This window comes from Pseudophryne corroboree, chromosome 5 (genome assembly GCF_028390025.1).
Source record: "Pseudophryne corroboree isolate aPseCor3 chromosome 5, aPseCor3.hap2, whole genome shotgun sequence".
NCBI classification, from domain to species: Eukaryota; Metazoa; Chordata; class Amphibia; order Anura; family Myobatrachidae; genus Pseudophryne; species Pseudophryne corroboree.
Window position 1 is genome coordinate 626,461,030 of NC_086448.1, and position 23,497 is coordinate 626,484,526.

The window sequence follows — 23,497 nt, forward strand, 5'->3', positions numbered from 1 at the left end:
TGCGCATTGAGCCGCATACAGGGCCGGCTCTACCATTAGGCAGCTTTATGCAGCTGCCTAGGGGCGCCGGCCCCTGGAGGGCGCCACTGAATTCATCTAGAAAAAAACTTAAAGATGTCTCTGTATGTGACCTCCTCCTTGTACACTGTGCTGGCTGCTGCTGTGGGTCTAATACGGTGCAGCCGCCATAAGGCTTTACCACATAGTGCCTCAGTGCTTCCTCCTGTTGACACATGTAACATCAAGTCATGTGAGGACACATATGAGGTAGATGTAACTATGACTCCCGAGAGGCACCCCCACAGCCGCTCCTCATAGCCCTGATGCACCTCCTCCAGACCCCTGAATCCCGGCTCTCCAGCAGCAAGCAGCACCTAACTACATGTCTGCACCCAGCAGCGTTGCTGTAATGCTGCTGCCGCCTGTAATAGGAACCATGGCAATTATGAAGGAAAACATGAAACAACTTTAGTATAAGTAACCTATGGGGGTTCTGCAGGACCACAAACAGTACAGATCTTACCGCCTAATGGATGGTTTGCACATAATAGAGAAAATACAGGCACTGGGGCACAATACAGTACATATGGAGGAGGGGGGGTTAGTAATGAACTTAACGGATGGGGGGATGGAACACAATAAGGAGCATACCGGTGTATGTGTAAGTGTATATATGTATACATATATATACACATACAATTACATATCCCCACCAGACCCCATGTGCAGATGCAGTGCTGGGGGTTTTGGAGGTTAGGTAGTGGGGGTTTAAAAGGGTGGTCTTCAGTATGCCGACTGACGGGATCCCGGTGCACAGTATACCGGCGCCGGGATCCTGACAGCCGGCATACCGACACTTATTCTCCCTTGTGGGGGTCCACGACCCCCCTGGAGGGAGAATAAAATAGTGTGGCGCGCGTAGCGCGCCACCGTGCCGTAGCGTGCGCAGCGAGCCCGCAAGGGGCTCATTTGTGCTCGCCACACTGTCGGTAAGCCGGCGGTCGGGCCCCCGGCGCCGGTATGCTGGTCGCCGGGAGCCCGACCGCCGGCATATTGTAGTGAACCCGTTTAAAAGGTTAGGGGGCGCTAGGCTGAAGCTTTGCCTAGGGTGCAGTGAGACCTTGCACCGGCCCTGGCCGCATACGCATGCGCATAAGTGCCGATTTTTAGCCTGATCGCTGCGCTGCGAACAACGGCAGCTAGCGATTAACTCGGAATGAGGGCCGATATCCGGCTATTTGACTTAACTGCAGATATTTTGGGGCTCTTTTCCTCTGACAGGTTGGTCACCCCTGTTCTAGTGTATGGGTGGGCCTTGTTTTCAGTGCACAGCTTTAAAATTCAGTGGTCTGTTCAGCTTATGACCACTGTAACATAATGCACATGTCACCAAGTTCTGAAGTTCATACTGTTTTTAACTTACTTCAGTTACCAGAGTTTGTAGCAGCATTACGGTAAAGTTAGGAACATGGGGTCTACTAACCTGCAAACTATTAAAGTGTGCAATACTGTACATGTGAATCATTACACCAAACAAATCAGAGCAGATGAACTGTAGCAGGTGTCAGACAGGCAGACTACCCCCCTCCCTACCACACCACGCAGGCAGCCATGTTGCTGGGCATGCTTTAGCTCCATCCCTGCGGCTGCCGCCCACCCACTGTGCTGGTGGTATAGCAGGGCAGCGCGGGAGGAGGGGCAGGATCTGCACTCACAACACCCGGCAACTTTACACCTTCATGCCAGTGCCTGCTCCTGTACGGTTATGGTATAGTGAGGAGTGTGACCCTCCCTCCGTGCCTGTTGCCACACCAGTGACTGCTCATCATCCACGTCCGGCCCTCCCGTCCCTCCTCCTCCTCCTGCTCTCCGCCCCCGGGATTGGAGAGCCGCTGAGCAGGGAGGGTGGGAGAGATCACAGGATCGGACCCTGCATGGATCAGCCTCTGATTTCTGCAGGAGGAGGAGGAGGAAAGAGATCAAAGTGCATGAGCCAGGGCTGCATGACCAGTATGGAGTGACTGCCCCGATCACCGTCTTCCGATGGCCACAGACTCCCTGCGAGAGTGAGTGCGGGAGGAAGGCAGACGGACACCCTCCTCCCCGTCCTCATCATCATCACCACCACCCGGGTCTCTAATTCCTCTCAGGAACAAGTAACTTATGCGAGGGTCTGGGAGTAGATCCGGCAGGTAAGAGGAGAGCAGCCCCGGGCCGCAGTCATGTATGTATGCTCCGCATGTATGTATGCTCATAGCATGTTGTGTGTGTGTTCCTGTGTTATTGTTCCTATGTGTTGCTGGGCTGGGATCGGGAAATCCCGAGACTAGGCCATGCATCCCACCCCTTCCCAGCTCTTCCTTCCTGCTCCAGCCCTCAGGAAAGCAGCCTCCCCAGGCCACACAGTCTGCCCGGTGACTCATGGAGGTGGCATGGGTTTGGGAAGGAGATCCAGCTGGTAGGGTTGAAGGCAAAACTTCAGGGCAACTTTTGTGTCCTTTTGTGTAAGTTTGTGTGTAAATGTGGTGCCCTGTCCCCATGCCTCTCCTGTGACACAGGCCTGCCACTGTGTACTGCTATTACAGGCCATACCTTACCATTATGTCACAGATCCTTTCTAGCCTACCTGTTACCCCTGTATCCCTTCATCTTATCACTTTTGTCTTCAGAGTTCCAATAGATTGTTTGGCACAAGGATGTCTGGTGCTAACTAGTATGGAGGTTATAAATGAGATTGGCCTGAGTAGAGGGACCTGCCACTGGCTGGGAATGTGCAGGACTGGCAGTGTGTGAATCACAGTAAGATATTATGCAGTCTGTGATTACATATGTAATATGCTGCCACTTTCTACTTTTTAGGCCCCACGTAATGATAATTGGTGATCAGGGGTTTTGTTTATCTGCCTTAAGCGGTTAATAGTGCTGTGTGTTGGGAGAGGAAATAAATCCTGTAATCCTGCTTTTGACCCTCTTCCACATGAATAGTCATAGAGAAGGAGGAGGAAAGGAATTCATTCACAAGCTCCCCTGCCCTCCCTCTCCCATCCTTTCATACAAATGGCCTGCTGTCCTGTCTGCTGATAGCTGAGAACAACTGTTTGGAGAGACTCTGTGGCCTCTTTCTTCTCAGAATGTTATTGAGTGATTGAAGAGGACAGCATGAAAATGTTTGTAATGATTATATATATATATATATATATATATATATATATCTATCTCCTCTTGGCAGTTTGATATCTAGTCATATTCTAACGGTTCTACTTTCATCACAAAGTTTTTGGTAGAACGGCAGTCAAGATGGCTTGTTTATGAAACTTGTGGCCTGATTAAGAGACGGACGCTGTTCTCGTAGCAGCAATATGAAAATATGTGAAAGCAGCAAGGAGAGTCTTATGTATATTAAACCCTCCCCCCCCCCCCCCCACACACACCCCCTCCCCCCCCGCATGCTTCTGTGATCTGCTGTGCGCATTTGTAGACGCACCACCATCGGAGATGTTCCCAAACCATTGGGTTTACTTACATCCCCAAATAAGGGCCGCCCTTAGTACACCTAGCATGGATGGTGTAATGGTTAGCATTACGTGGGTTCAATTCTCACCATGACCCTAACTGTGTGGAGTTTATATATTCTCTCTGTGCCTGCGTGGGTTTCCTTCGGTTACTCCGGTTTCTCCCACAATCCCAAAATATACTGGTAGGTTAATTAGCTCCCAACAAAAATCAACCCTAGCGTGTACATGTGGTAGGGAATATAGATTGAAAGCTCCATTTGGGCAGGGACTGATGTGAATGGCCAAATATTCTCTGTGAAGCGCTACGAGATATGTATGCGCTATATAAATAGGTGGTAATAATAATTCCTATATAGAAGGTGTAGTGTTTGTGAATCTGCGTCCTGAAAGAGACCATGTTTACCGGTAATTGCTCTACAGATTTTTACGTTTCTATAGAGTTCCCTAGTATGTCTCAAATTTCTCTGATTGGTTGTATTGTTCTGTAAACCTTCCGGGCAGAGGCTCTGATGGTGGGTCCAGCGTTCTGAGGAAATATCTCATTCCTGCTAATAAATCTCTGACCTGACACTGAAACAAGAAGTTCAGTGTATTGAATTACAGCTTTAGGTAATAAACACCTGACAGGTAAAAGTAAATGGTGTGGCCCAGCGATGTAACAATATATTGTATTGTCGTACACACTACACGATCCGTTGTATGACGACGTGATAATATCGTTACACGCTTAAAGTGACAACACCGCATTGTTCGTGGTATCGTCCCATCTCACATGCAGCACATCAGATGGGACCATGCAATGAATGACGTGTGTAAACAATAGATTGGGTATACACACTATACAATGGTCGTACAGATTGCACAATATATTATATAGTGTGTACCCACCTTAAGAGGTAGAGTTGATAATTGCTTATGTTAAAAAAAGAAAAAAGAAACAAGGGTACCCATACAGAATGGTTTTTAAATCTGTCTGCTGTTACCTTGGCCTCTGTGTATATTTGCATTATCAACACCTTTTACAGTAAGGATCATTGACTATTATTAACGAGGCTAGGTGCTGGAACACACAAGTGATTAAAATAAATACCAGGCTCTGTAGTCCTAGAGTGATGGTTTACTTGACTGAGTAAACCATCTTTGCATATAAATTAAGGGCCCCATACCCTAGACCGATAATGCCCGATTTCAGACCAGTTCGGGCATTCGGCCCGATATATTGGGTGAAATCGGGTATTTTCGTTGTGCTTTTTCCCCGAACCAATGCGCGTTCCCGTGTGCATCAGAACGGATCCCCCTAGATCTGACATATCACGAGTGCTGCACTCGTTGTATGTCGGATCCTGCAGGTTATGGATGGGAAAGTAAAAGATACATTGTATGCAAAAAAAAAAACTGCATATGATATATCTAATACTATCCTGCCAACGGGGAGGCTGCCGGGAGGTTGGAGGAAATGTTATATGACATGACGGACCGTCATGTCGTATAAGTGTATGCGGCCCTTTAGTGCATGTTCTGTCTTCTGTTTTTCACTGCCTACCCTGAAAGACCGCATGCTAGTATGCAGGAACAATCAATGGGATTAGTTCTCACCATGTGATGATGGAGCAAGGCAAGACAACATAAAATGATGTACAACAAGTGGTATGCACATGCAGTGGAAGTGAGAATGAGGTTTGTACATTTGAGAGGATAATTATAAATCAACTAAGCCAGTGATTCCCAGACTTTTTTGAATCACTGCGCTCTAAAGTATCAGAATTTTTTTCACAGCACCCCTAGTGCAAAAGCTTATTGGTAAATTCGAAAAAAAAAAAATTAAGTCAATTCTGTTTATATGTCATCTTTAGGTTCAGATTTTTTGTGTGTGTTTTTTTGTTTGTCCATATATTTTTTATTCCAAACTATAAGCACTGTCCATAAATAATTTGAATTAGTCCTGGACCACCAACCCAGGGCACCCCTGCAAGTGTTCAGAGGCACTCAGTTTGGGATCAGTACGAGATCCCGGCGGTTGGAATACCGACACCGGGATCCTGACCAGCACAGTCCCGACAGGGGGGCGAGCGCAACGCTGCCCCTTGTGGGCTCGCTACACTCGGCACACTAATTTATTCTCACTCTATGGGTGTGAAGAATAGAGTGAGAATAAAGGGAGAATGTGTCGGGATTGTGCCGGTCGGGATCCCGGTATCGGGATTCCGACCGCCAGGATCCCGTTCGGTGGGATCTTGACCGCATCCCCTCAGTTTGGGAACCACTGAACTAAGCATATGTGGAATGTGTCCATTTTCTGCTGTGTTCTATTCAATTGGTATTGAAATATGCTAACCAAAAATGGAAGATATTGCAGACTGTGCGGACAAGACAAGTCATTTGCATAATCCAGTCGTTTTTGTTTTTTTAATCTTCTCGTCCGTTCTGTTGTAAACCTGAAAGTTTTATCTTCTTTACAAAAGATTCCATAACTTTATTGAAGTTATTTAACATGATGTACAAATTAATGAAACTGAAGCACGTTCGTGGTGTATGATGACTTATGTAAATAGCTGAGTACTGTATATATTCTGTGAAGCGCTGCTGCATATTTGTGCACTATATAATTGACTTAAATATTGGGCAGGAAATCTATGTGCTGTAAAAAAGGTTGCAAATAGGGAAGACAATCCTGGGATCCCAGACATTTTTGAGTCTCAAAAATACCCGGTATTATAATCATTAAATCCCGGGCATTACGAGAATCAAAACACACTGTGGATTGGGATGGGGACAGTGGGATAATACTTACCTTCTCGGTTCCGGTCACATTAACAAATATCCCCAGGCTCTCCCAAGTGCCCATAGAATAGATGGAGTCCCATGATCCAGTTGTTCTCAGTCACTCATAGGCTGGGAGCGCACTGTGCGGTGACATCACCTAGCGGCATACTCCCAGCCAATCAGTGACTGAAAGCAACCGCATCACTAGACTTCAGCACTTCTACTGCATCTGAACCTGGAAAAGGGCTGGACAATGTGCCCGCCGGCAAGAGAAGAAAACCCCTTCCTAGCCTGAGATTGGCTTCCTAGTGACAAAGGGCCTGATTCAGATTTGTACACAATACCGATGTTTACGCAACAGAGTGATTATCAGTAGGTTGTGCTCATGCCAGTGGGCTTTTGCAATGCTGATCACAGTGAGGATTTATTCTCGGAGTGGTTGACAGGAAGGCAGTTGGGGACCATTTTGGGGGAAGTGACAGGTGTGTCACAGACATTTTCAGGGAGTGTTTCTGCCTTCAGTTGCGATTATGTACGTAGAGAAACATGGCCATAGACTCACTTGGGATGTCGATGTTCCTTTTTTCGATGTAGCCCAAGTGATGCTGTAAATGTGTACGCAGCGATGGCTCCGCTGGGCGTCGCTCCTCTTTTCTGGACGCTAGCTTTATTTGCGATAATTAACAAGTCGGTATGCTGAAAAATTGCAGGTGCCCAGGCATGTGTGTTCAAGCCTGAATCAGGCCCAAAGCTACAACATCGTAGAGAGGTGCTCGTATTTTAAGAAAAACTGGCGAAAAACTTGGTCATTGTATGTGGGTTTTTTTTTTACACTAGGGTTTATCTGTTGCTGAGAGGTCTTCATAGACTTTTTTATTATTATTTATTTTAAATTAACCCTTATACGCTTGGGCCAAATGAGTTCAATAGAGTTGCTTTGTTTTCAGTCCTTTCAGGCATGGAATATTTACTTGTAGTATGTTTGTTATTACTGTTACCAGTAGGTTTACCTACAGTAGGGGGACATGTACTAAGCAGTGATAAAAGTGGAAAAGTCAGCCAGTGGAGAAGTTGCCCATGGCAATTAATCAGCTGCTTTGTATACATTTATAGTATGCAAATTATAAATGTTATGTCAATGCTGATTGGTTGCCATGGGCAATTTCTCCACTGGCTCACTTTTCCCCTTTTATTACTGCTTAGTACATGTCCCCCTAAAGGCCCATATAGACGGGCCGATGCGGGGAGAGATGTGTGCTGAGCGAACAGCTCAGCACACATCTCTCTTGCCGCTCAGCATAGCGCAATCTGTGCTAAGCGTGCGGGGGGAAACGGGGGGGCCACTCATTTCACCCAGCGGGTAAAGTGAGCGACCCGCTAGATTGGCCTGCATGGCAGGCCAATCTAGCAGCAGCGATAGCGATGCGCGGGGCTGCGCATCGCTATCGCTGTAAGGGCTACACATGGAGCGATCAGGCTTATATTCTAAGCAATCTAGTCAGATTGCTTAGAATATCGCTCCGTGAGTACCCCCTTAAGTCTGATGTCCGTAGGAAAAGGGTATACTTGTGACTGGATATAGGGCCTAATTCAGACCTGCTCTCAGCAGCAACATTTTTCTCTAATGGGCAAAACCATGTGCATTGCAGGTGGGGCAGATATACCTGTAACATGTGCAGAGAGAGTTAGATTTGGGTGTGGTGTGTTGAAACTGATATCTAAATTGCAGTGTAAAAATAAAGCAGCCAGTATTTACCCTGCACAGAAACAAAATAACCCACCCAAATCTAATGGTGCCCACACACGGTGAGATCTGTGCTAGGTGCGATTTGAGCCTATACAATGTGTGCTATGTGATTTGGACTAAGTGGGTATGCTATTTAACTACATGCGATTTGAAGTACACCTGATTTTGGCTACATTACAATATGTAATGTAAGCAATGGTAGTACAAAAATACCTGACCGCACGTACTATTTCTCTGACGTCCTAAGTGGATGCTGGGACTCCGTAAGGACCATGGGGGATAGCGGCTCCGCAGGAGACTGGGCACAACTATAAAGAAAGCTTTAGACTACTGGTGTGCACTGGCTCCTCCCACTATGACCCTTCTCCAGACTTCAGTTAGAATCTTGTGCCCGGCTGAGCTGGATGCACACTAGGGGCTCTCCTGAGCTCCTAGAAAGAAAGTATATTTAGGTTTTTTATTTTACAGTGAGATCTGCTGGCAACAGACTCACTGCAGCAAGGGACTAAGGGGAGAAGAAGCGAACCTACCTAACTGGTGGTAGTTTGGGCTTCTTAGGCTACTGGACACCATTAGCTCCAGAGGGATCGACCGCAGGACCCGACCGTGGTGTTCGTTCCCGGAGCCGCGCCGCCGGCCCCCTTACAGAGCCAGAAGCAAGAAGTGTTCCGGAAAATCGGCGGCAGAAGACTTCAGTCTTCAACAAGGTAGCGCACAGCACTGCAGCTGTGCGCCATTGCTCCTCATGCACACCTCACACTCCGGTCACTGATGGGTGCAGGGCGCTGGGGGGGGGGGGGGCGCCCTGAGGGCAATATAAGACACTTTGGCTGGCAAATCTACACCATATATAGTCAGGAAGGCTATATAGGTGTAAAAATACCCCTGCCAGAATTCCAGAAAAAGCGGGAGAAGTCCGCCGGAAAAGGGGCAGGGCCATCTCCCTCAGCACACTGGCGCCATTTTTCCCTCACAGCTCCGCTGGAAGGACGCTCCCTGGCTCTCCCCTGCAGTTGTCAAGCTACACAAGAGTAAAAAAGAGAGGGGGGGGCACTAATTTTAGGCGCAGTATATATAAAATAAGCAGCTATAAGGGAAAACACTCATTTATAGTGGGATCCCTGTGTTATATAGCGCTCTGGTGTGTGCTGGCATACTCTCTCTCTGTCTCCCCAAAGGGCTTTGTGGGGTCCTGTCCTCTGTCAGAGCATTCCCTGTGTGTATGCGGTGTGTCGGTACGGCTGTGTCGACATGTTTGATGAGGAGGCTTATGTGGAGGCGGAGCAGATGCCTATAAATGTGATGTCACCCCCTGCGGGGTCGACACCTGAGTGGATGGTGCTGTGGAAGGAATTACGCGACAGTGTCGACTCCTTGCATAAAAGGTTTGACGACATACCAAATGTGGGACAGCCGGCTTCTCAGCCTGTGCCTGCCCAGGCGTCTCAAAAGCCATCAGGGGCTCTAAACGCCCGCTACCTCAGATGGCAGACACAGATGTCGACACGGATACTGACTCCAGTGTCGACGACGATGAGACTAATGTAACTTCCAGTAGGGCCACACGTTACATGATTGAGGCAATGAAAAATGTGTTGCACATTTCTGATGTTACCCCCGGTACCACAAAAAAGGGTATTATGTTTGGAGAGAAAAAACTACCAGTAGCTTTTCCTCCATCTGAGGAGTTAAATGAAGTGTGTGAAGAAGCGTGGGCTTCCCCTGATAAGAAACTGGTAATTTCTAAGAGGTTACTAATGGCGTACCCTTTCCCGCCAGAGGATAGGGCACGTTGGGAAACATCCCCTAGGGTGGATAAAGCGCTCACACGCTTGTCAAAGAAGGTGGCACTACCGTCTCAGGATACGGCCGCCCTGAAGGAATCTGCTGATAGAAAGCAGGAGGCTATCCTCAAGTCTATATATACACACACAGGTGTTATACTGAGACCAGCTATTGCTTCAGCATGGATGTGCAGTGCTGCAGCTGCATGGTCAGATTCCCTGTCGGAAAATATTGATACCCTAGACAGGGACACTATATTGCTAACCGTAGAGCATATTAAAGACGCTCTTTTATACATGAGGGATATTTGCCGGCTGGCATCTAAAATTAGTGCAATGTCCATTTCTGCCAGGAGAGGGTTATGGACTCGGCAGTGGACAGGAGATGCAGATTCCAAAAGGCACATGGAAGTTCTGCCTTATAAGGGTGAGGAGTTGTTCGGGGATGGTCTCTCGGACCTCGTTTCCACAGCAACAGCTGGGAAGTCTACATTTTTACCCCATGTTCCCTCACAGCCAAAGAAAGCACCGTATTATCAGGTACAGTCCTTTCGGCCCAATAGGGGCAAGCGGGTTAAGGGCGCGTCCTTTCTGCCCAGAGGCAGAGGTAGGGGGAAAAAGCTGCAGCATACAGCCAGTTCCCAGGAGCAAAAGTCCTCCCCCGCTTCCTCTAAGTCCACAGCATGACGCTGGGGCTCCACAGGCGGAGCCAGGTACGGTGGGGGCCCGTCTCAAATATTTCAGCAATCAGTGGGCTCGCTCACGGGTGGATCCCTGGATCTTTCAAGTAGTATCTCAGGGGTACAAGCTGGAATTCGAGACGTCTCCCCCCCGCCGTTTCCTCAAATCTGCCTTACCAACCACTCCCTCAGGCAGGGAGGCAGTGTTACAGGCAATTCACAAGCTGTATTCACAACAGGTGATAGTAAAGGTGCCCCTACTTCAACAAGGACGGGGTTACTATTCCACAATGTTTGTGGTACCGAAACCGGACGGTTCGGTGAGACCCATTTTAAATTTTAAATCCTTGAACACATATATAAAAAAATTCAGGTTCAAGATGGAATCGCTCAGGGCGGTTATTGCAAGCCTGGACGAGGGGGATTACATGGTATCACTGGACATCAAGGATGCTTACCTGCATGTCCCCATTTACCATCCTCACCAGGAGTACCTCAGATTTGTGGTACAGGATTGTCATTACCAATTCCAGACGTTGCCGTTCGGTCTATCCACGGCTCCGAGGGTCTTTACCAAGGTAATGGCAGAAATGATGATACTCCTTCGAAAGAAGGGAGTTTTAATTATCCCGTACTTGGACGATCTCCTGATAAAGGCGAGGTCCAGGGAGCAGTTGTTGGTCGGGGTAGCACTATCTCGGGAGGTGCTACAACAGCACGGCTGGATTCTAAATATTCCAAAGTCACAGCTGGTCCCTACGACACGTCTACTGTTCCTGGGGATGGTTCTGGACACAGAACAGAAAAAAGTGTTTCTCCTGGAGGAGTAGGCCAAGGAGCTGTCATCTCTAGTCAGAGGCCTCCTAAAACCAAAACAGGTGTCGGTGCATCACTGCACGCGGATCCTGGGAAAGATGGTAGCTTCCTACGAAGCAATTCCATTCGGCAGGTTCCATGCAAGAACTTTTCAGTGGGACCTGTTGGACAAGTGGTCCGGATCGCATCTTCAGATGCATCGGCTGATAACCCTGTCTCCAATGACAAGGGTGTCTCTGCTGTGGTGGCTGCAGAGTGCTCATCTTCAAGAGGGCCGCAGATTCGGCATACAGGACTGGGTCCTGGTGACCACGGATGCCAGCCTTTGAGGCTGGGGGGCAGTCACACAGGGAAGAAACTTCCAAGGACTATGGTCAAGTCAGGAGACTTCCCTGCACATAAATATTCTGGAACTAAGGGCCATTTACAATGCCCTAAGTCAGGCAAAACCCCTGCTTCAAAACCAGCCGGTACTGATCCAGTCAGACAACATCACGGCGGTCGCCCATGTAAACCGACAGGGCGGCACGAGAAGCAGGACGGCGATGGCAGAAGCCACAAGGATTCTCCGATGGGCGGAAAATCACGTGTTAGCACTGTCAGCAGTGTTCATTCCGGGAGTGGACAACTGGGAAGCAGACTTCCTCAGCAGGCACGACCTCCACCCGGGAGAGTGGGGACTTCATCCAGAAGTCTTCCAAATGATTGTAAACCGTTGGGAAAGGCCACAGGTGGACATGATGGCGTCCCGCCTAAACAAAAAGCTAGAAAAGTATTGCGCCAGGTCAAGAGACCCGCAGGCGATAGCTGTGGACGCTCTAGTGACACCGTGGGTGTACCGGTCGGTTTATGTGTTCCCTCCTCTTCCTCTCATACCAAAGGTACTGAGGATAATAAGGAGAAGAGGAGTAAGAACTATACTCATTGTTCCGGATTGGCCAAGAAGAGCTTGGTACCGGGAACTTCAAGAAATGATCTCAGAGGACCCATGGCCTCTGCCGCTCAGACAGGACCTGCTGCAGCAGGGGCCCTGTCTGTTCCAAGACTTACCGCGGCTGCGTTTGACGGCATGGCGGTTGAACACCGGATCCTGAAGGAAAAGGGCATTCCGGAGGAAGTCATTCCTATGCTGATTAAAGCTAGGAAAGTAGTAACGGCTAACCATTATCACAGCATATGGCGTAAATATGTTGCGTGGTGCGAGGCCAGGAAGGCCCCTACGGAAGAATTTCAGCTGGGCCGTTTCCTGCACTTTCTACAGTCAGGGGTGACTATGGGCCTAAAATTGGGTTCCATTAAGGTCCAGATTTCGGCTCTATCGATTTTCTTCCAGAGAGAACTGGCTTCACTACCTGAAGTTCAAACTTTTGTTAAGGGAGTGCTGCATATTCAGCCCCCTTTTGTGCCTCCAGTGGCACCTTGGGATCTCAACGTGGTGTTGGGTTTCCTAAAGTCACATTGGTTTGAGCCACTTAGAACCGTGGACTTGAAGTATCTCACGTGGAAAGTGGTCATGTTGTTGGCCTTGGCTTCGGCCAGGCGTGTGTCAGAATTAGCGGCTTTGTCATGTAAAAGCCCTTATCTGATTTTCCATATGGATAGGGCAGAATTGAGGACTCGTCCACAATTTCTCCCTAAGGTGGTATCAGCCTTTCATCTGAACCAACCTATCGTGGTGCCTGCGGCTACTAAAGACTTGGAGGCTTCCAAGTTGTTGGACATAGTCAGGGCCCTGAAAATTTATGTTTCCAGGACAGCTGGAGTCAGAAAGACTGACTCGCTATTTATCCTGTATGCACCCAACAAGTTGGGTGCACATGCTTCAAAGCAGACTATTGCTCGCTGGATCTGTAGTACGATTCAGCTTGCACATTCTGCGGCTGGACTGCCGCATCCTAAATCAGTGAAAGCCCATTCCACGAGGAAGGTGGGCTCTTCTTGGGCGGCTGCCCGAGGGGTCTCGGCTCTACAACTTTGCCGAGCAGCTACTTGGTCGGGGTCAAACACATTTGCTAAATTCTACAAGTTTGACACCCTGGCTGAGGAGGACCTAGAGTTTGCCCATTCGGTGCTGCAGAGTCATCCGCACTCTCCCGCCCGTTTGGGAGCTTTGGTATAATCCCCATGGTCCTTACGGAGTCCCAGCATCCACTTAGGACGTCAGAGAAAATAAGAATTTACTCCCCGGTAATTCTATTTCTCGTAGTCCGTAGTGGATGCTGGGCGCCCATCCCAAGTGCAGATTGTCTGCAATACTTGTATATAGTTATTGTTTAACTAAAGGGTTATTGTTGAGCCATCTGTTGAGAGGCTCAGTTGTTATCATACTGTTAACTGGGTATTGTATCACGAGTTATACGGTGTGATTGTTGTGGCTGGTATGAGTCTTACCCGGGATTCAAAATCCTTCCTTATTGTGTCAGCTCTTCCGGGCACAGTATCCTAACTGAAGTCTGGAGGAGGGTCATAGTGGGAGGAGCCAGTGCACACCAGTAGTCTAAAGCTTTCTTTATAGTTGTGCCCAGTCTCCTGCGGAGCCGCTATCCCCCATGGTCCTTACAGAGTCCCAGCATCCACTACGGACTACGAGAAATAGAATTACCGGTGAGTAAATTCTTATTTTTACCTTGCGATATGGACTATGAGGGAACGCGTTTCGCATTGCAAGGGAACATAAACACTGCGAGTTGAACTAGATGTGATTTGAACTAAAAAGTTCAAATCATGTGTGATAATCGCACCATGTGTGGGCACCATCACTCTCACTGCACATGTTATATCTGCCGCCTCCCCCCCCACTGCAGTTCACATGGTTGGCCCATTAATGGTTAGCATTACTATCTCACAGCACTGAGGTCATTGGTTCGATTCCTACCATGGCCCTAACTGTGCGGAGTTTGTATATTCTCCCCGTACTAGCTTGGGTTTCCTCCCACAATCCAAAAATATACTGGTAGGTTAATTGGCTTCCAACAAAATTACCCTAGGCGTGAATATGTGTGTGTGTGCACACATGTGATAGGGAATCTAGATTGTAAGCTCCACTGGGGCAGGGACTGATGTGAATGGGCAAATATTCTCTGTAAAGCGCTGCGGAATATGTGTGCGCTATATAAATAACTGGTAAGAAATTAGAGAAAGTTTGTTGCGATCAGGTCTGAATTAGACCCATAAAACTTTGCTCCATTCTATAAAACATGCTTTACGTTTTTTAATGGGTTACTGAAATATTATATGAATAAATCAAAATATCAGTTTTGTGTTTCTAGAGGTCTGTTTCATCATGTTGCTTTCTTTTTAGGTAATGCACTGTTACCATGCGTGTCTATATTTACCAAGCAGAGAAGTAAAACTATATTGTGAAGTGGTCATTTAGCAATTATTATATGTGGTGTATTTTAATAATCACTGGGAAAAGTATCTGTAAAGGTTATAAATGTCATTTTGGGATATACAAAATAATGTGATAATATATATATCAATGTTACTAACATTCCTGTTTTTAGCTTTCAGTAGTAATGTTTACCTGAGTTTTACCTCCCATCTCCATTACAAACTGCTGTGGCTGTATCCTAAGTGATCTGTTGTGTTCTGCTGCAGGTCACAGTGTTGAGACTGCAGTTTATTAAAGGAAATGTCCGCCTACGTTGTTAGATGTAAAGGGCCCCATACACTAGAACAGAGGTTCTCAAACTCGGTCCTCGGGGGCACACACAGTGCATGTTTTGCAGGTAACCCAGCAGGTGCACAGGTGTATTAATTACTCACTGACACATTTTAAAAGGTCCACAGGTGGAGCTAATTATTTCATTCGCGATTCTGTGAGGAGACCTGCAAAACATGCACTGTGTGTGCTCCCGAGGACCGAGTTTGAGAACCTCTGCACTAGAACGATATGTCTGAGGCTGAAGTCGGAGGCGATTTCCCTTGAACTCTCCTGGAAGCTTCCCGGGAGTGGTTTCATACAATTCCATACGATTTGGTACATTTTGCATGTGATATATCGTATGCGATCCCAGCCATGCCTGCGGGAACCGACATATCACAAGTGCAGCACTAACGATCTAGGGGAGCTGATCCGACCCTCACGGGAACGCGTATTGGATCGGAAACACATCCAAAATGCCCGGATTTCACCCGATATATCGGCCCGAATGCCCTAAATTGGCTGAAATCGGGCTTTATCGTTCTGGTGTATGGGGCCCTTTAGGGTCCGATGTCATGTGTTTGTCTTCTGTATTTGAGCCATTGCATAGAGCCTAAGTCAAAGTCAAACACTTAACAAAACTTTTGTATTTATCTTGCATTATGGTTTGTCTGTACATATAAGTGTATTGGGCAGTGGTTCCGAAACTGTGTGCCATGGCACCATGGTGGGGTGCCTCAGGGCACTTGCAGGGATGTCTGACGTTGGTGGCCCAGGACAAATTCAAGATATTTATGTTCAATGCAATAAGCAAAACCAGTGCTTGCAGCTGCCAGTCATAAAATATATGGACAGACAGAAGAAATCTTGTCCTTCACCACATAATTAAACCTAAGCATGACATATAAAACACAATTTACTTAATTTAATATTTTATTCTAAATTTCTCAATGAAAAAACTTTGTCTAGGGGTGTTGTGAAACATTTCTGATACTCTAGGGCGCCGTGATTCAAAACAAACCACTGGTATAGGGAATACATATATAAATGTATAGAAAATGCTTAATGAAGCGGGTTTCTCCGTTTTTAATTTACCAAGCGCATTTCTTAGCGATCACTGATTTTGTATGCATTCTGAAGTTTCTTTCTTGTCTGGTGTGTGCATGTGTACAAACCGGGATTGATTGGTTTACACCAAGTGGTTATTTTAAGAACAAATATTATTATTCCGTGACTATAGGCACGGTTCCGTGACTTCTTAAAAAAAAAAAAAGCCTATTATACTAAAAGACTAGTGTGTGTTTTTTTTTTTTAGTTTCAAAATGTTTATTGATAGTGGCATGCCCTTTGCTAATGCTTAACTCCTTTATTTGTTTGTGCTTCTGCATTTTCCATTTTGTATTACTATTCAGATTGATTTAATTATGTAAGTAATAAGTAGGACTAATGCTTAACATTAATTTGTTCTTATTTTCAATTTCATCTATTTTTGAGTGTACTTTGTATGTTTTAATTAGTTAATCTACATATATTCAGGTGTAATAGGGACAATAAGCAGTAAAACATTTGTTCATTTGAAAGATGTAATATTATATCAAAGCCTAATAACTTTGGATTGTTAATGTTAGAAAATTGACACATGGTTGATTGAGGTTTCTAATACATAGAATTGTTACACGGTATTAATATAATAAGCAGGATTCAATATATTTTTTTTCAGTAAAACATTAATTAAAAAAAATTGGTTTAAATGGAAAAAAAAAAAAAAAATCCCTTGTGTTCTCTCTCAAAATGAAAGCCCTATACCTGAATGCAACTAGGTGACTTTACTGGTACCAAGGAAGTAGACCTCTTCTGCATGTCTGCAACTATGCATAGATTACTGCATGTACTGCACACTTGCATTGTTTCACACTATGAGGGTTGATCAGTTATATACAAATTACTTGCAGCCGCTATATGCTTTATGCCACATTTACAGAACATCCGGACTCTGTTTGCAACTCCAAAGAGCTGCGTACAAAAATACACGAGTCTGGGGCAAGAAGGGGCCATGAGGGGACGTGAATTGGGGTGTCTTTACTGGTGTTTCACACTGTTACAACAGCAATTTGCCCTCCTTGTGTCTAATTGAATCCACTCCTATATGGTGTTTCCTACAGTGAGGTGTAGAGAAAGCTGTCATGAACACTTTAGTAGAGACAGATTGGGTTACAAAGATACTCTCCTATACTACCTAAAGAAGAAATGTAGACCCAAACTTGGTGGTTCTCTCTTTAAGTAAATGGAACCTCCGTCACTGTGTAGCTGGTTTGAGTTGCATAAGCAAACTGCTTACCTCCTTGCTGATGCATTCCTCTACCCTTGCAGGCTTTACAGCATTGGGGTCAATTCTATTCGGCAACTAAAGAATAGCGCCGGGAATTGGCTCCCGACGCTATTCAATTCAGCTAAAGTTAAGTCGGCGATGTCCCGTTCTCGCCGACTTAACAGGTAGTTTTGTCGGGAGAACGGGCATTCTCCGACTTAACTACCCGGGGCGAGGCTGATTCCCGACAGAATCAGCCTCGCGCCGGCCGCGAGGCAGCACTTTTGTCGGGTTTCTTCTCTCATCCACCGGGGATGAGAGAAGAATTCCCGACAATTGCGGGCAACTAGTAGCAGAATTGAATAGCGTCGGGAGCTAATTCCCGGCGCTATTCTTTAGTTGCCGAATAGAATTGACCCCAATGTGTTTTGGACACAGGTGACTTTACATGGTGGGTGTGCAGTGCAAATCCAATTAGATAAGCACCAGACCAGCTCTATCCCAAAATATGGTCTCTTTACTAAACGCCTACTCCGGCACATTACTGTAAAATGATACAGGAAAAATATCTACATCTCCTTTCTAGTTCCTGTCATTCCATGCCTATGCCCATTCTTTTATCAGGCTCTCACTAATCGGTAGATTTAGACTCTGCTCACTTGCAGTTACTACACTCCACAAAGTGTCACTCTAAGCTTCCTCTCACTCTGCAGCTGTCCCCATAGGCCCATATGGCCTTACGGTACGTCCGCACTAGGACGACATCGAAAACGATGCAAAGTCGTCTGCGACGGGACCGAACATTGGCAAATGCATACACACTTACCGATGTCTGCTGAGACGGCATCAGTTCTGTAATTATCTGCATCCTACTCTTATACCTGTGTCTAGCTCTGTGTCAGTTATATAGTTACCTGCATGGAGGTCCGACTGGCGATGTCGCAGATGAGTGTGCATCATGCAGTATATGTAGCCTGTACGCAGTAGACTATATCACCTAGTGTGTACGCACCCTTATACAGGTGTGCTTTTTTTTATTTCCCCGACTGCAGTTATCCCCACCACTACCTGCTAGGGGCTTTTGTATGTGGGACTTTTACTCCTTCTCTCCATTACTAGATATATGTCCCCTTTGCATGGGAAATTCTGTCCTCTTCATATATGGGCTTTTGCCCCTGCTTTGTGTGTTATTTCCTTCTCACAAAATAATTGGGACTGACTTCAGATTTCCAATAATTTAGGTTGCTAAGTGGTCCCTGGAACGCCACCACATATCTGTGTCTCACTGCTCCTTTTTCACTGGCAGAACAAGTTACTCAGAGCTGTATCACTCCACCTTTCTCTTCACCAACAGATCACACACAGAGCACAGTCACTCCGCCTACTATCACACTGGTCTGGGAAACGCTGCTCTACAATATATTATTCAACTCCATACTACGCAATTAATTACCCCGTCCGCTGTCGACATTTGAAAAATCTGGATGCCGCAGTCGATCATGTGACCAACGGCATGCCATATCACCCCCCCCCCCCCCCACTACAATGCATCACAGTTCACATGAAGCAGGTCTAGATTATGCCATGGAACTTTCCTGAGACCAGAGTTAGAAGAAAATTCACTGTTTTGATTAATCTCCTTTTTGGCCTCAATGTTTTTGGGCTGAGGAGGAATATTAGGCGGGGGTCGATTCAATTCACAGACAGTTGAATAGCGCCGGGAATTGGCTCCTGGCGCTATTCAATTCAGCTCAAGTTAAGTCGGCGAATGCCTGTTCTCGTTGACTTAACAGGTTGATTTGTCGGGAGAACGGGCATTCTCCGACTTAACTACCCGCCGCTATGCTGATTCCCAACAGAATCAGCCTCGCGCCGGCCGCGCGGCAGCACTTTTGTCGGATTTCCTCTCGCAGCCCGTGGGGGTGAGAGAAGAATTCCCGACAATTGAGTGTCACTTGGCGCTGTATTGAATAGCGCCTGGAGCTAATTCCTTGCGCTATTCAACTGTCAGTGAATTGAATCGACCCCATAGAGACCAAAAAGCAGGCTCTTATCTAAACCAAACATTAATTCGTCATCAAACGCTGTATGATGGTCTCTAAATTTTTGTTGAGACAATTTGACAACATTTTAATTCTTTCCACTCTCGCTATAAAGCTTAGTATTTTGAGGTGTCAGGAATATTGTTGTAATGGAAGAATGTAACTCTGGCACAGTTGCTATTCTGGGAAGTGTCCTATTCAAATCAATTATTTGTCTACAACAGGTGAATGTGCCTGATGTAGGAAAATTCACAATTTTGCCATATTCTCTCCATTTCTTTATGATTCATTTGATAGTGCAACAGTGGATATTAAAGGTCCTCTGTAGCCTTCGTATATAGGTCCATGATTTAGAGGTTTGACACTATTTGCATTGCACCTACATCTTTGAATGCAGCAGTGCTGCAAAAATATGCTAGTACCACAGGAGGGTCTGGAGAGAAGACACCGTCTGCCGGGAAAGCAGATCCAAATATGCAGCATTGAATTATCATTGTCCATCTGAATATGTCTAAGCTTTTTCAGAATGGGCAACAGATCTCCTCTGCCGGAGCCAGGAAAACCGCGCCGTAAGATATAGACCCTGGAAACGCCCCCATTTTGAAGCTGGCCCCATCCCTCCCCTAATTGACAGAAAGCATGTAAGTCATGCTGTGGCTAGTGGCATTGTGAGCAGCCTCGGATAAGGAGCTCTGCATGGGGTGGTCTTCTGTATGCCGAATGTCGGGATCCTGGCGCACAGTATACCGGCGCCGGAATCCCGACACCCGGCATACCGACATATATTCTCCCTCGTGGGGGTCCACGACCCCCCTGGAGGGAGAATAAAATAGCGTAGCGCGCCCACAAGGGGCTCATATGCGCTCGCCACACTGTCGGTATGCCGTCGGTCGGGCTCCCGGCGCCGGTATGCTGGTAGCCGGGAGCCCGGCCGCCGGCATACCGTACTGCACCCCTCTGCATGTGCTAATATATTTCATCATTGTTGTTCTATGCAAAACATCAGGTTTTTGTATAATACTGACACAAGCTCATACTTGTCTGGTGCTTTTCAAGTAACCATTTTTTGTTTTGATAATCTTTGGTCTTCATGATGAAGCTATTGTTTAAAAATGAACCGTACCAGGACTATAGGCAAGTGAATTGTGTATTTAGAATATATATTGTGTATTTCTCTAACGTCCTAGTGGATGCTGGGGACTCCGAAAGGACCATGGGGAACAGCGGCTCCGCAGGAGACTGGGCACAAAGCAAAAGCTCTAGGACTAGCCGGTGTGCACTGGCTCCTCCCCCCATGACCCTCCTCCAGTTAGATTTTGTGCCCGAACGAGAAGGGTGCAATCTAGGTGGCTCTCCTGAGCTGCTTAGAGTAAAAGTTTAAATAGGTTTTTTATTTTCAGTGAGACCTGCTGGCAACAGGCTCACTGCATCGAGGGACTTAGGGGAGAGAAACGAACTCACCTGCGTGCAGAGTGGATTGGGTTTCTTAGGCTACTGGACATTAGCTCCAGAGGGACGATCACAGGCCCAGCCATGGATGGGTCCCGGAGCCGCGCCGCCGGCCCCCTTACAGATGCTGAAGCAAGAAGAGGTCCATAAATCGGCGGCAGAAGACTTTCCTGTCTTCATAAGGTAGCGCACAGCACTGCAGCTGTGCGCCATTGCTCTCAGCACACTTCACACTCCGGTCACTGAGGGTGCAGGACGCTGGGGGGGGGGCGTCCTGGGAAGCAATGAATTTACCTTAGTTGGCGAAAAATACATCACATATAGCTCCTGGGCTATATGGATGTATTTAACCCCTGCCAGTTTTCCAGAGAAAAGCGGGAGAAGAGCCCGCCGTGAAGGGGGCGGGGCCTATCTCCTCAGCACACAGCGCCATTTTTCCCACACAGCTCCGCTGGTAGGAAGGCTCCCAGAATCTCCCCTGCATCCTGCAACTACAGAAACAGGGTAAAAAAGAGAGGGGGGCACTTATTTGGCAAAATAACAGATATAAGCAGCTATAAGGGATAGACACTTATTGTAAGGTTATCCCTATACATATATAGCGCTCTGGTGTGTGCTGGCAAACTCTCCCTCTGTCTCCCCAAAGGGCTAAGTGGGTCCTGTCCTCTATCAGAGCATTCCCTGTGTGTGTGCTGGGTGTCGGTACGTGTGTGTCGACATGTATGAGGAGGAAAATGATGTGGAGGCGAAGCAATTGCCTATAATGGTGATGTCACCCCCTAGGGAGTCGACACCTGAATGGATGGCCGTAATTAAGGAATTACGTGACAGTGTCGGCACGTTACAGAAAACTGTTGACGACATGAGACAGCCGGCAGCTCAGTTAGTGCCTGTCCAGGCGTCTCAAACACCGTCAGGGGCTATTAAACGCCCGTTACCTCAGTGGGTCGACACGGACCCAGACACAGACACTGACTCCAGTGTCGACGGTGAAGAAACAAACGTATTTTCCAGTAGGGCCACACGTTACATGATCACGGCAATGAAGGAGGTTTTGCACATCTCTGATACTGCAAGTACCACAAAAAGGGGTATTATGTGGGGTGTGAAAAAACTACCCGTAGTTTTTCCTGAATCAAATGAATTGACTGAAGTGTGTGATGAAGCGTGGGTTACCCCCGACAGAAAACTGCTAATTTCTAAAAAATTATTGGCACTATATCCCTTCCCACCAGAGGTTAGGGCTCGTTGGGAAACACCCCCTAGGGTGGATAAGGCGCTCACACGCTTATCAAAACAAGTGGCGTTACCGTCTCCAGAAACGGCCGCCCTTAAGGAGCCAGCAGATAGGAGGCTGGAAAATATCCTTAAAAGTATATACACACATACTGGTGTTATACTGCGACCAGCAATCGCCTCAGCCTGGATGTGCAGTGCTGGGGTGGCTTGGTCGGATTCCCTGACTGAAAATATTGATACCCTGGACAGGGACAATATATTATTGACTATAGAGCATTTAAAGGATGCATTCCTATATATGCGAGATGCACAGAGAGACATTTGCACTCTGGCATCAAGAGTAAGTGCGATGTCCATTTCTGCCAGAAGAGGATTATGGACGCGACAGTGGTCAGGGGATGCGGATTCCAAACGGCATATGGAAGTATTGCCGTATAAAGGGGAGGAGTTATTTGGGGGCGGTCTATCGGACCTGGTGGCCACGGCAACGGCTGGGAAATCCACCTTTTTACCCCAAGTCACCTCGCAGCAGAAAAAGATACCGCCTTTTCAGGCTCAGTCCTTTCGTCCCCATAAGGGCAAGCGGGCAAAAGGCCACTCATATCTGCCCCGGGGCAGAGGAAGGGGAAAAAGACTACAACAGACAGCTTCTTCCCACGACCAGAAGCCCTCCCCCGCTTCTGCCAAGTCCTCAGCATGACGCTGGGGCCTTACAAGCGGACTCAGGCACGGTGGGGGCCCGTCTCAAGAATTTCAGCGCGCAGTGGGCTCACTCGCAAGTGGACCCCTGGATCCTGCAGGTAGTATCTCAGGGGTACAAATTGGAATTCGAGACGTCTCCCCCTCGCCGGTTCTTGAAGTCTGCTTTACCAACGTCTACCCCCGACAGGGAGGCGGTATTGGAAGCCATTCACAAGCTGTATTCCCAGCAAGTGATAATCAAGGTACCCCTCCTACAACAGGGAAAGGGGTATTACTCCACGCTGTTTGTGGTACCGAAGCCGGACGGCTCGGTGAGACCCATTTTAAATCTGAAAACCTTGAACACTTACATAAAAAGGTTCAAGTTCAAGATGGAGTCACTCAGAGCAGTGATAGCGAACCTGGAAGAAGGGGACTACATGGTGTCTCTGGACATCAAGGATGCTTACCTCCATGTCCCAATTTGCCCTTCTCACCAAGGGTACCTCAGGTTTGTGGTACAGAACTGTCACTATCAGTTTCAGACGCTGCCGTTTGGATTGTCCACGGCACCCCGGGTCTTTACCAAGGTAATGGCCGAAATGATGATTCTTCTTCGAAGAAAAGGCGTCTTAATTATCCCTTACTTGGACGATCTCCTGATAAGGGCACGGTCCAGAGAACAGTTAGAGGTCGGAGTAGCACTATCGCAAATAGTACTACGACAGCACGGATGGATTCTAAATATTCCAAAATCGCAGCTGATTCCGACGACACGTCTGCTGTTCCTAGGGATGATTCTGGACACAGTACAGAAAAAGGTGTTT

The 23,497-nt window shown here is 47.1% G+C and overlaps 1 protein-coding gene across 1 annotated transcript in view; it reads left to right on the plus strand.

The window, feature by feature from the left end:
- Nucleotides 1-1,703: 1,703 nt before the first annotated feature.
- The window catches only part of YES1 (YES proto-oncogene 1, Src family tyrosine kinase), a 162,721-nt gene continuing 140,927 nt past the window's right edge, over nucleotides 1,704-23,497 (plus strand). The window contains exon 1 of the mRNA XM_063923563.1: nucleotides 1,704-2,192. The gene's annotated coding sequence lies outside the window, so the exon portion shown is untranslated. The remainder of the gene's footprint in view (nucleotides 2,193-23,497) is intronic.